This window comes from Euprymna scolopes, chromosome 2 (genome assembly GCF_053919585.1).
Source record: "Euprymna scolopes isolate OS-2025 chromosome 2, ASM5391958v1, whole genome shotgun sequence".
NCBI lineage: Eukaryota > Metazoa > Mollusca > Cephalopoda > Sepiida > Sepiolidae > Euprymna > Euprymna scolopes.
Window position 1 is genome coordinate 8,544,383 of NC_136483.1, and position 15,311 is coordinate 8,559,693.

The following is a 15,311-nucleotide window of genomic DNA, read 5'->3' on the forward strand; positions in this document are numbered from 1 at the left end:
TTTAAATTGTTTCTGGAGTCCGCTCTATGTAGCACCTAGAACCATTCTATTTTATATCTATCGGCACAGCACGGGTTGTCAACCAAATGCTGGCCAATAGCAGAGTCCAAGGCTTCAGAAGGAGGGAGACCACCATCACACCCCCATCCTCCCTTGTCTGATCTTCGATGGAACATGCTGGTTTATACGAGTCAAAAGGTGCAAGGATGTTCGCCCAACATAATCAGCATTACACTGGCATTTAAATTGATATACAATATTGCTATTTTGGATGCAAGGCAAACTATTCTTTCGAAAAGACGGAAAAGCAGGTCTCGTAGTATATACCAAACGCAAGGACACAGAAAAAAAGCAGTCGTGAATACGTCTGCGAATCTGTTTGGAAAGTCTATTACTCTTTTCCCCAATCCACGGTAATTTTAAATAAACCGGGCATTTCAAGGGTCCAAACATTTTCGGGGACTTAAAGTCCGCAACCTTTTTTAAAATACAGTCACCAATAAGGTCAACAGGATAACCATTATTGATGAATATTTCGCTGATCTTATCGAGTTCGGCGTCTAATCTGTTAGGATGATATATATATATATATATATATATCATCCTAACAGATTAGATATATATATATATATATATATATATATATATATATATATATATATATATATATACATACATATGGACGACCGGCGTTGCCCGGTTGTACAATATGCTTAAACATGATATTTTAAGGTATGCAGATTAGGTATGTATTATAAGAGAATTAATCCCCTATTGAATATTATAAATTATGAGGAATTATTATGTCCGATAGATAACTTCGCACAGAAATAAAATAAAGTAAATAACAATAATGATAATGTTATTCATCACATCTCATTTGTGTTTGTTTATTACGTAAGCTGATATTTGGGCTTGGCGATAAATTCCCTGGATATGTCACATTTCTGTTTATATGTTTAATTTTATAATATCCAAACTACAAAATGATTTGCAACGATTTTAAATGGTGTCCTTTTATTGTAAACTAAACTAAAAATAGTGAGTTCCGCCCAAACCTTAGCATGTGATATGTAGCCGAATGCTCTACTACTAAGCTATATCTCCAAATGCTAATAGTTTGCCTTTTTTTAAGAATAAATGATTTTCTAAGAATGTATAATCTTCCATGTCGGTGCAAAAAGTCCTTTATTTTTTATCTATGAAAAACAAATATTTAAGGATGTTTTTTTTTAATTTTCGTTACTTATCGGATGGCTTTCTGTAAAACACATATAACTTCCTCTTGTGTTAAATTTTAAAAAGATAAGCTCATCCCTTTATAAGGAACTCACGAACACACAACGTGACTTATATATATATATATATATATGTGTGTGTGTGTGTGTGTGTGTGTGTGTGTGTGTGTGTGTGTGTGTGAATGTGTTTAAGGAGAAAAACAAGATAGAAGGCGGTGTGGACCTGAAAGCCCCGAGTCTAATGCCGCAGGGATATCGATATGTTTGTATATTTCTTTTCGAGATATCTTAAAGATCTATCAAAATATCTGGCGGGATATCAACAATAATCCGTCTGATGCTCTAAGCTATGGAAAGATACGAGGATTTTTTTTGTTTAAATATCTCTAAAATCTATTTTCATCATTTTATAAGTAACAAAAAGAATCTCATACTACACCGAAAGGGGAAATTAGCCCGAGGCATTTATGTGTATATATATATATATACATATATATGTATGTATGTATGTATGTATGTATGTATGTATGTATGTATGTATGCATATATATACATATATATGTATATATATATATATATATATATATATATATATATTAGTGATTTTGTGTAAATTCGCTTAGACTTAATCTTGAAACCATACAAAATAAGTTATACAACATAAAACCCAGTAATAAATGATCATTATAATTTTAAAAGAATATTTCGTGATAAAATCTTGTCTAGTCTAAGACATGGGTATAAAATAAGAGGCATGTTTATCGTCTCTTCCTCCGTGCAGTCAGAATTTGAAGTCAGAAATATCTGGACAAAAAACTAAAATAAATTACAAAAACTTTGCAAGCATTGCAATCGACCACGCATTTTATATTAAACGCAAACAAAAAAGAAGCCATACAAATATTTCCATAATCAATAAGCAAAATCATATACACCTGACTTTATTCTCATGAACGTACATTTTCTTTTACCCACTCACACCAGTAATAATATAATTTGCAACTCTCTAAGCAAACTACGAATTCAAATAATAAAAACCACGTCACAAACTATAAAACCAACATAAAAAACAACAAAAAAATTCTAACACACAGATATTTTTATGACTTATTATCTCTATGCATTGTACCTCGTTATTACGTAAGAATTCCGTATTTAAAACGTGTACATATTATTGTGAAAGCAATTCTTCAAAGAGCACAGTAAGCGGCAGCTGTGACTAAGTATATAGATAAATCGTATCTGTGTCGCGGTATATGTCATGCATTTATATTCTTTACCGATTTGACAATTTATATACGCAATAAGTATGTCGTTTAAATTGTTTCCGCAAACCTGTTCCAAATGATTTTGTGAACCAACTTATAATAATATCTGTTACTTTTTCTGATATATGATTTTAATATGTTCATTTGTGAGATTAATATTTTAATTTTTGATGGCTTGAATAACATTCCATACTAATGAATCATTTAGTACGGAATGAATGTTTTTCTTCTGATTTTATGTAAGAAAGCAATGTAAATAGAGGGGCTTAGTGGACTCCATATTTGCATGCTAAGATAAATGATTGTATTATAATGAAATGGAGTGTGTAAGGATGGTCATATACATATATATGTATATGTGTATGTATATATACGCATATATATATGCATATATACATGTATATATATGCATATATACGTATATATATGTATACATATATATATATGCATATATGTGTATATATATGTATATATATGTATATATATACGTATATATATATATATATATATATATATATATATATATATATATATATATATATAATGGCCTGGAAAAGCCACATACGATACATGTACGAATAAAACTTTATAAAAATTCATTCCAAAGAATAAAAGTAAATCTGGCCTTCCAGGACACAATATATACAAATTTAAGTATATTGTATTGGTTTGAAAATATAGTTTTTTTCCTTTAAACATTAGTCACACATATTGAACGAGAGATTCGGATTATAACCTTAAAAGTTCTTGGAAATTTTGATTTTGTTTCGTCCGATAGAACCAAAGATATCGGCATTTAAATATTTAATTGGCTACTAGTATATATATATATATATATATATATATATATATAATATGTTTATATATACATATATATATATTTATAAATATACATTTAATATATATATATTTATATATATATATATATATATATATATAGAGAGAGAGAGAGAGAGAGAGAGAGAGAGAGAGAGAGAGAGAGAAAATAAAAAGGAACAAACCGTATTATGTGTTCATCAACGTTTCGTCTTTATTTCGAGACTTCCTCTGGAGACTTCATCCAGAGGAAGTCTCGAAATAAAGACGAAACGGTGATGAATACATAATACGGTTTGTTCCTTCTTATTTTCTATATTTTGTCGGAATACTATTTCCATTATTTTCATCATATATATATATATATATATATATATATATATATATATATATATATATCAGAATCCTGGGGAAAATATGAACACAGATTAAGTAATCGTGTTGTATCAAGTCTTACAGAATATTTTTTGAAGGAAATATATTGTAACACAATTACAGCAAAAAAGAGAAAAGCTAAATATACTTAATAACGCTAATGAAATTTATAGTTTTTTGATTAGATTTCATTAAGAAAAACAGCAATTTTTAGAGCAGATATTTATTGTTTGAATAAAAAATTGGAAAAAATCTGAACTATATACTTTATTCAAACAATAAGTTTCTGTGCTGAGAATTGATTTTTCTCAGAATGAATGTTAAATAAACACACACACACATACACACACACACACACACACACATATATATATATATATATATATATATATATATATATATATATATCCGATATATCCGCAAACCCTTGGGAATTTAAAGAGGGGAGACTAAAATTGCTAATATTGTTTCAAATGATCTTAGATAAGAAAACTGATTTCCAAAGATTCTTCACACAATGTATATCCTCATCTGTTTGAAATAGAGTACGATTATAATTATCTTCAGTCTCAAATAATCCTTATGCAATTTTAAATTTACTTTATGCATAAAAATCAAAGATGGAAGATATAACATATAGTAAATATTTAGGATTCATGAGCAAATCTAGGAAAACAGATCACTGTGATTGAAACATTTTACGGTTGTAAAAATGTGCCAAAAATAGACTTTGGATGATGGATGATCTCCTTGTGTTTACTGTTTCACTACGTATATATATCGTTTAAAAAATCAAAACAAAAACCACTACGTGTATATATATATATATATATATATATATATATATATATATATATATATATATATATATATATATATCTGTAGAAATATATTTTCTTATAATATATACTAATCCTTATTTAAAGAGCTCAGTGTAAGTACAGAGCAATATAGAGAATAAATGACAAAAAGTTATATTCCAAAATTTATGATGTTAGCTATCTTATAATTTATTCCTTTAATTCAATTAGCTTAGACAATTCTTTACAGTATCTGTTTCGTAGCGTAAAACGAAACAGATACTGTAAAGAATGTATAATTAAAGGAATAAATCATAAGATGGGTAACATCATGAATTTTGAAATGTAACTTTTTTTCATTTATTCTCGCTTTCTCTCTCTCTCTCTCTCTCTCTATATATATATATATATATAATATATATATATATATATATATATATATATATATATATATATATATATATATATATATATACATATAAGCGAGATAAGACACTGATAGAATTCAGATGAAAAATCCTGATAGATATTACTTGAACTAATACTTTCAAGGAGATCCTAGCCAAAAAGTCTGATTTAAAAAATAATAAAGTTAAAAATTAAAAATGTAAAAAGATAAAATAAAGAAAAAAATTTAAAAATAAATATTTTAAAAAAATAAGTTTAATTAAATAAAGAAAGATAGAAATTTAAGTTAAGAAATCGGTAAATGATAGTAATAAAGAATATTTAATGGGCATAGGTAATTAGTGGTAACATCGTTTGATATTTAGTTTGAAATTCGTTTTTGTTTTAAATAAAGATACGAAAATAGGTAGATACATAAATCTTTAAAAAGATATTTAGTTTGAATTTTTTTTATAAAGATACGAAAATAAGTAGCTATATAAATCTTTAACAAATAATTTACAAAGGATGCGAAAGATGTAAAGTGTTTCCACTTGTTTTCTTTTCCTCATAGAGAAATGTTTCTTTTCCTTAATGTTTCATTGTTAAAGTGTTTTTTATTTAATAAGTCTGGAGAAAAGCTGTTCTTGTGAAAATTTTCAAACGACATATTGTTTGAATTTGTCGAAATGGTCTTAAAACAATTGTAATTAACAATAAAATACACTTTTTGTTGCTATCAACTCATTTCTTGAAGTCTTGGTTTTTGTTAAAAAGTATATATATATATATATATATATATATATATATATATATATATATATATATATATTATGAAAGAACAATGCGACACGATAGTCCACAAAACTTCACGCAACTATTGTTTACATCGTGGGCAAATTAAGAAGAATTGTAGGTTGTGAGTTTCGAGAAAGCGGATATAGATTTCGGTTTTGATAAGCATTTAATAAATAAGAACGCATATTATTATTGGCATAATGGAAGCAAATCAAAGCGACCCAAATGTCGTGATGCCGTATCATTCATTCTGTTTGTTTTTCTTTGTACTTTATAAAAACTAGTTCTTTCTCATTCCACCGAAAATATACGATAGAGATTTCCTCCATTGTTGGCCATGCTTTTATATATTCCTGCACCGTTTTCTTTTTCATGAAAAACGATAATTTCCGTTAGTGTGTTTTTTTAAAGATGACTCATTTCAATGCAAGCGGTGCCTCCATACACTTTGTTTCGCTACCTTGGCGAACGTAATCTTTGTCGCCTTTAAAAAAATGCTCTCATTCAGAAAAAAAAAGAGGAAAACAATACGGAAGCCCAAGAGAATAAAGAAATAGAAATGTGTGCTCATTGTCGATTGTGAAAATAACAATGATAAATTATTTGCAACCAATACTTTTAGAAACACTAAATTCTTTCATAGAACGATTCGTTATAAGACTTTTTCGAAGATAATGCTTTTCACTACGAAAAGTACGTGAGAGAACGGATATTATTACGATGTGTTAATTCAATTAGCGTCAATAGTCTTCTAGATAAATTACGATTGTATACAGGGTGTTCCAAAAGTCTTGGGCATATGAATATCTCTAGAACTAAAAAACACATCTGGTATATCTGGTATATTTTGGTATAGCCTTACAAAAAACTTAATGCATTTAGCTTTAAAATGGCACCGCTTTCATCTTACTACCATTTACAATTAAGCAGTTATGCGGACTTGGAATGTGCCAAGACTTTTGGAACACCCTGTATATAAAATATATAAAAGGTTGTATGTCTGGCTGTCTGTCACCGCATTTTTAAACTCTATTTCCTTCTAAGATAAACGTCACAGAGCGGCGCAAGGGGCCTCACATGATTAGATTTTACATATCTCAGAATGACACGATTTGATACATAAACGAGAACTTCTAAACATTGAAAAAAAAAATGGCGGCGCACTCCGCAATGGACACTACCACTAAAACAATAACTCTATTTACAGATTTATAACAACTCAGAAACAAAGAAAACCTATCCTGCCTTGACAGAGTACAAAATAGATTTCGTGGCTTAGTGGGGGATGCCCTTTTCTCTACCCTGCAACCTCTCTCCCACAGAAGAGACGTTGCGAGCCTGTCCTTGTTTTATCGTTATTTCCATGGCAGATGCTCGTCTGAACTCCAATGTCTGCTCCCCCCTCGCCAATCTTTCATGAAAAACACCCGTCTAGCTGAATCCACTGTGAAAAATTTCCCCCACTCTATATATGTGCCTAAATCAAAACGCGGATTCCATGAACAAAGCTTCTTTCTTAGAACTGCACGCCTGTGGAACTCTGTTCCGTCTGCCTGCTTCCCTCCGGACTACAACTTGAATGTCTTCAAGTCCAATGTTAACAAATTCCTAATGAACCGCCCCCTTAAGTAAACACTTCAGCAAATCTCCTCACTAACTTAATGTACTTGCAATAACCCTTATCCCTGAGTGGATTCCGGGCCTTGATAAGTGGTGATCACTGTGTAAAAAAAACCAAAAAAAAAACAAAAAAAACATACCATCACAAATTGAAAAACTAATATAACGCAACATATATTCACAGGTAGCGACTTTCATAATGGCCATCGGATTTTCTTACATCGCATAGCTACGCTAACAGGACACTCTACTGATCGCTAGCAAGAAAAGAACAACTATTAATCGCTCATAAACACACACTTATCTACTGATAGTCTCATTCCATGGTTTACATGCACAAGTAAAATTGCCTCTGAGATGGGTATAGATGCTGATGACACCACACTCTATAACAGGCATGACAGGAAAACAAATGAACACATATCTAAACAAATGGCAGAAACATTAGAAAATAACCTCCAATTTGTAGTGGAATGGGGACAAAAATGGATGGTCACGCTCAATGCCACCAACACTAAACTAGTTTTATTCAATAACTACAAGAAACCTTCTCTATCACCTATAGCAATGGCCAACGACTCTTTATATGAGAGTACATCTTTCAATCTCCTTGGCTTAACGTTCACAGGAAACATGAGTTGGAACGATTACATTGAAATCATTACCCGGGCCGCTGCAAGGAAGGTAGGCTCTCTCTACCGTGCTAGAAAACTATTAACACCCGAAAGTATCCTGTACCTCTATAAGGCAACCATTCGTCCATGTATGAAGTATTGCTGTCATCTTTGGGATGGTGCATCTGCTACTAGTTTCTCGCTCCTTGACAAAGTCCACAAGAGTGTCGCAAATCTGATAGGCCCTGAACTGGCGTCTAAGCTTCAGCCTCTGTCCTATCGACGAAATGTTGCATCTCTCTGCCTGTTCTACGTGTATTTTAATGGTGAATGCTCTAACGAACTGCAAGCACTTGTGCCCCCACGAGGTGAACACCCTCGACACACCCGACAGGCTGCTAAATCCCACCCCCACACTGTAGAGATCGCTAGATGTAAAAGATCTTTCTACTCCTTTGGAATTCCGTCCAGGTCCCTGCTTCCTCAACTGTACTGACGTGCAGAAGTTCAAGTGTAATGTGAACTAACATCTTACTGCCCAAATCCCTACTTAGTACCCCAGTAGTTATTGCCCCTGATAGCCCCACTACACCAAAGTTGCAATGTGCCTAGTTTGGGGTGAAAATGTAAAAAAAAAAAAGATTTCTATACGCACACACACACACATATACCCTAACACTTTATCCTTATCCTAAACCTACTAAACCATATCTAATCATCCATTCCTAAACTTACAAAACTATATCTAACCATACATTAACTCGTCTCTCCCAAATCCAATACTGTAGCAAATTTAGCTGCTTTCACAGCACGAATTTTTACCTATACCCTCTCCCAGTAACAATGGAAATGGAAGCATAGTAATGCCTTTTTTAACCAGGTTACCTACTAAAACCAGCCCATATATCTATTTACCAAATTACACATGACTCAAAACTTACTGTTTTTACCCGTACTATATTTGCACTCGCATCTCATGCCCTGCTATCATCTAAAATATAGCTTGGGCACAACTCGTAGTTCAATTCTTAACACCTACTCACACTCTAATATTATACTAGACCCAAGCTCACATGAATAAAATATAAATAAATAAATAAATAAAAATAAAAGGAAAAAATAAAATATATATATATACAAAAGAGAAAGCCTCAAACCACATTATCTCCTAACAAGCCTCCTTACAATCATAGTTGCTTACACTGCATGAGCTCTACTGAACCTCTTTATCCAGTAACAATGAAATAACAATGTCCCTAATCCACTTTGAGGAGTGTAACTATTTTAGCAGATATAACCTCTACAAACAAACCCAATAACATTAACTAACCACGCGGGGTCGCAGAAATACCTGGATTAGAACCCAGGCGCGGAGCAAACCCTCTCAGTGGTGACGGCCCCAGTAGATCTTTCCAGATCATCCGTCTAGGAGAAGGAAAACTCTGAAACCAAACCAAAGAGGAGGGAGGCCTCTTCAGTCTTGGATGACAACCTTCCTAGAGCTGGTGACTCAATCAAATTACCGGTTTGCAAACCTAAAATGCTTAAGGAGTAGATAGGTCCTGCCTATCGCCCGGCTTCCATACTCCTTCTTTGCCTATTAGGCAGGCGCAGAGATACTATCACAGTGATTCGACAGAAACACCCAGTGGTAGATCTTGTTTCTTGTCTAGGGCAATGAACGCCGTTTCCCCACTCCCGACACACCCCACCCCTAAAGCTGGGCATTTGAGAATGCTTGAGTACCACATATGCCTGAGCAATTAGATTGGGTTGACCTTCCTCCGATGGGTTGAGGGTACCGGATTGACAGTTACTGGCTGCTGTTTCCGACTGGTAGTACAGGATCCCCTAACTCTTTGGTAGCGCTTAGAGCGGCTGCTCCATCAACAGTTGAATAATATCGGGATGTTTGCAGTGCCATGGCGCGCATGGAAAGGGGCCCTGCACTCATCCCCGGTAGGCTTTCCTGAGGCCACAGTCCTAGTTGATGGAGGGTCAGCTGATGGTCTACTTGTGATGCATGTGTGATATTCTGCAAAACCTCCTGTTCGGCTTCCCCTAACCCAACTGAAACTCGTTAAATAAAACATGATGACAGTACAATCTAAAAATAAGCTTAAACCAGGCTTAGGGTCAAACAAATCCAACTTGCCTCCTCCCTTGAGGCTTGCATTCACAAATATCCGTGGGCTTAGAACTAATTTAGCTGATGTTGAAGCATTTCTCCTAACAAATACCCCGGATATCTTAGCACTAAGTGAGACTAACCTACACTCCTCCATCCCCTCTAACTACTTTAACATGCCTGGATATCTCCCACTCTGCCGTAAGGACTCTGACAGACATATGTACGGACTTGGAGTTTACATTCGTAATACCCTTCCCTTGACTAGAGAAACAAACCTAGAAACGGATGATCAAGCCTTTATGTGCTTTAGACTAATCATGCAACACAACATTAGCTACTTTTACTTTATCTACCGCTCTCCCTCGACCCAAGACTGCACCATAATAAACAAAGTATCTGACAGCATAGACACAGCACTCTCCTTCGACACTAGCGCCCAAGTACATGTATTTGGCGACTTTAATGTCCATCACAAAAACTGGCTTGGATTCTCTACTTACACAGATGCAGCAGGCAGCGCAACTCATAGCTTCTCTGTATCTCACTCCCTAGCGCAAATTGTTACTTTTCCAACCCGCTTCCCTGATCAGGAAGAACAACACGCATCACTATTAGATCTGTTTTGACCACAGTTCCTGATGATTGTGTAACGAAAGCAGACAGCCCACTTGGGAACGCTGATCATGCGGTGATAATGGTTGAAATCGCCCTAAACTCTAGACCCAAAACTGAAGAGCCAGTGCTCAAAACAACGAGATATTATAAAAAGGCTGACTGGGAAGCTATCAGAGATCTTATCAGAGACGCCCCATGGGGAAATATTTTTTCTCTTCCTGCTGAACAGTGTGCAACCGAGACCACTGAATGGTTCAAAACTGCAATCGAAGCGCATGTTCCCATGCGGAAATTCTATAGCTAGCCCCACTCTCCCCAATGGTTTACTTCGACTTGCGCAAATGCCATTGCTCAAAGGCAGCATGCATTACGCAGGTTTAATCGACATAAGTCCAGTTCAAACAGACAGAAGTACATAGAAGCTAGAAGTAACGTTAAGAAAGAAATAGCGACAGCTAAAAGGGAATTTACGGAAACCACGAAAATACGCATCGAAGCACAAAAACTAGGAACTCGTGACTTCTGGAAAATCTACAACAGTGTAGTAAATAATGGGCAATCAACAATTCCCCCACTAACCAACAATCACGAGGTTCTTTGCTCAGCAACCGAGAAGGCTAACATGCTTGCCAGTCGGTTTGCCTCAAACTCCACACTGGACCCTCTAAACCACCCCCTACCTCAATTTCCTAAGCGGACAGACGCCACGCTAGACGACCTGAAAATCACCCCTGCTCAGGTGCATGCTATCATAAAAAACCTTGACACTTCCAAAGCATGTGGACCCGACCTCATCCCAGCTGTGCTATTAAAAAAGTGCTCAGCCGAAGTAGCTCCAGTTCTCTCCAAACTCTACAACAAATGCCTTAATGAATCTTGCTTTCCGAGCTGTTGGAAAACTGCTTCTGTAGTACCAGTATTCAAGAATTCTGGCGAAAGAACTGACCCATTAAATTATCGCCCTATTAGCCTCCTCCCACTTTTCGCCAAAATATTTGAGACCTTAATTAACCATGCTCTAGTCCAGCACCTTACAGATGCTAAACTTCTGACCGACCGTCAATATGGATTTAGAAAAGCCCGTTCCACGGCAGACATCCTCACTGTAATCTCTGAACGCATATACCATTCACTGGACAAAGCGGGAGAGGGAAGAGCGGTAGCTCTAGATATATCTTAGGCTTTTGACAGGGTATGGCATGCGGGTCTACTCAGGAAGATTAGATCTTACGGTATCACTGGTAGAATACTTAACGTAATTAAATCCTTCTTAGATAAGAGAAAAATCCAGGTTGTCCTCGACGGTCGTACATCTAAACAATATGATATAAATGCGGGAGTGCCCCAAGGATCTATCCTTGGACCTCTGCTGTTCCTGATATTCATAAATGACCTCCCCGACAAGATTTCCTCTGAGATGGGGATATATGCTGATGACACCACACTCTATAGCAGGCACGACAGGAAAACAAACGAACATATATCTAAAGTAATGGCAGAAACACTAGAGGATGACCTCCAATCAGTAGTGGAATGGGGACAAAAATGGATGGTCACGTTCAATGCCACCAAGACAAAACTGGTTTCATTCAATAATTACAAGAAACCTTCTCTACCACCTATAGCAATGGCCAACGACTCTTTATCTGAGAGTACGTCTCTCAAGCTCCTTGGCCTAACGTTCACTGGAAACATGAGTTGGAACAGTTACATCAAGGGCATTGCCAGGGCCGCTGCAAGGAAGGTGGGCTCTCTCTACCGTGCTAGAAAACTTTTAACACCCGAAAGTATCCTGTACCTCTATAAGGCCACTATTCGCCCATGTATGGAGTATTGCTGTCATATTTGGGCCGGTGCATCGGCTACTAGTCTCTCGCTCCTTGACAGGGTTCAAAAGAGAGTCGCAAATCTGATAGGCCCTTAACTGGCATCAAAACTTCAGCCTCTGTCCCATCGTCGAAACGTTGCATCCCTCTGCCTGTTCTACAAGTATTATAATGGTGAATGCTCTGAAGAACTGCAAGCACTTGTGCCCTTACGACGTGAACCCCCTCGACAGACCCGACAAGCTGCAAAATCCCACCCCTACACTGTAGAGATCCCTAGATGTAAAAGATCCTTCTACTCCAGTAGTTTCTTCCCCAGAACTGCTAGACTTTGGAATTCCATTCCGGGTCACTGCTTCCCCAACTGTACTGACATGCATAAGTTCAAGTGCAACGTGAACCAACATCTCGCTGCCCTAATCCCTACATAGTACCCCAGTAGATGTTTCCCCTGATAGTAGCCCCCTACACCAAAGTGGCAATGTGCCTTGTTTGGGGTGAAAATGTAATAAAAAAACAAAAATATATATATATATACATATATATATATATATATATATATATAGATATTAAGTAAATAAAGAAATAAATTTAATTTAAGAAATCAATGATTAGTATTAATAAAACATATTAATAAAACATATTAAATCAACATATTAAATCGACATAGGTAATTAGTGCTAACATTGTATGATATTTTGTTTGAATTGTTTTTTTAATGGAGATGCGAAAATAGGTTAATATAAAAATCTTTAAAAAAGTACTTTGAAAGTATGCGATAGAGGTAAAATAGTTTCGCTTGTTTTTTTCTCCTTATAAGGGAAAGGGTTTCCATAATGTTTTCTTGTTATATGTTATATATTATATGTTAGTCTTGAAATAATTGTAACTAACGATGGAATACACTATTTGTTGCTACCGACCCATTCTTTGAAGTGTTGGTTTTTGTTAAAACAATATATGAATGCTCAATTATGAAATTTGATAATTTTGTAGCTTACAGTTTAAGTCATCTATTTTTGGCTAAAAATTTATTTGTATATGAACGATTACTGAATTATATAAACCCATTAGGACTATATATATATATATATATATATATATATATATATATATATATATATATATATATATATAGTAATGTGATTGATAATTTAAAATTCAAATTAGAATTAAAAATGAAAAATCTGTTTCATAAGAAAGAACACAACAAAGTCAATAATTTGTACGATCTTTTCGGAAACGATGTTTTTATTGCGATAGACCGTAAGTCATGGACAATAATTTTGACCTATATTTTTTGAAACAAAGTCTCCTCATCAGCAAAAGTATTGAGTGATTTTTTATATATATAAAAGACACCATAAATAAACCTAGCATTTTTAAGTAAGGCAGATGTATCTGAAAAATATAAAAATACAAAGAATAGATTTTAAATTTTTAATTCTAATTTGATTTTGAAATCATCACTCACATTACTAAATATTAAAGTAGCTCTAAGATATTTGCCTGTCGAGCTTATTCTATATCTGCATTACAATTTTTTCTTGTATTTTAATTAAATTAGTAATTTTACTATCACATTAAAATACAATCTGCTCTTTAGACTACTGTTCTAACCCCGTTTAAATATATATATATATATATATATATATATATATATATATATATATATATATATATATATATATATATACTAGCCGGCCGCCCAGCATTGGCCGGTCATAAAATACGCTTAAATATGATATTTTGATTAATGCAGATTTTGTATATATTATTATATCGTATTGGACCCAATAATATAGTAGTCATTTAAAAAGTTTAAATAATGACTCGTGCGCCACCACCGAGAATTGAAACCAAAACGTTTAGCTTATACTTTACTTTTTCCTTTGCCGTTAATGTCTGCGATATGCAGACCTGTTTCCTGCAAGGCTTAGAATTAAAACATTAACCGATATCTATTGTGTTATTCGAACTTCACCTAGCAACTTGCATGTTATTTTTTTTCATTTTCACACCTTTTCATCGATTTTCTCCGGCTAAAGTTCTGCATGAGTTAGAATACACTATTTATGATTTTTATGTCTGTAGACCAAAAACTGACAGGAGTTTTGGTAGGCAACATTGTTTTTAAACATATATATATATATATATATATATATATATATATATATATATATATATATATACATAGATAAATATAAATAGAAATGGGTTTGTGTTTACTATAACCTTTTTACAAAAATATTACGCAAGTATATATCATGTAGAATATCTTCATGAATATAATTACACGTAATAGTAAAATAAAGATGATCATCCCGTAAGAACACGAAAAACTAATGAGGAAGTAATTAAAATGGATGTCTAAAAGAATAATCAAATTAACTACATCTTTTGCAAATGAATGCGATTCCACAATCAAATATAACAAAGTTGTATTTTCGTTTTAAATACTTAGTAAAAGGTTTTTAATGTAAATATCAATACACAAAACAACCTAAGTTTATATATATATATATATATATATATATATATATATATATATATATATATATATATATATATATATATATATATATATATATGTATGGAGGTGTAAATGCAGAAATATGGGGAAAAATAAAAAATAAAAGACCAAGATTGATATAATGAACTGATAATAAAGAAGAATAAATCGATAAATTAATAGGTAGACAAATAGATCGATAGTTATAAAATGATGAATAAAGGATGAGAAAGGCAAATTAACGGTGACCTAATACACTTAGTTGTTTTATTTTTATTTTTCATTGGGATATGTCTGGTAAAATCTCGTCT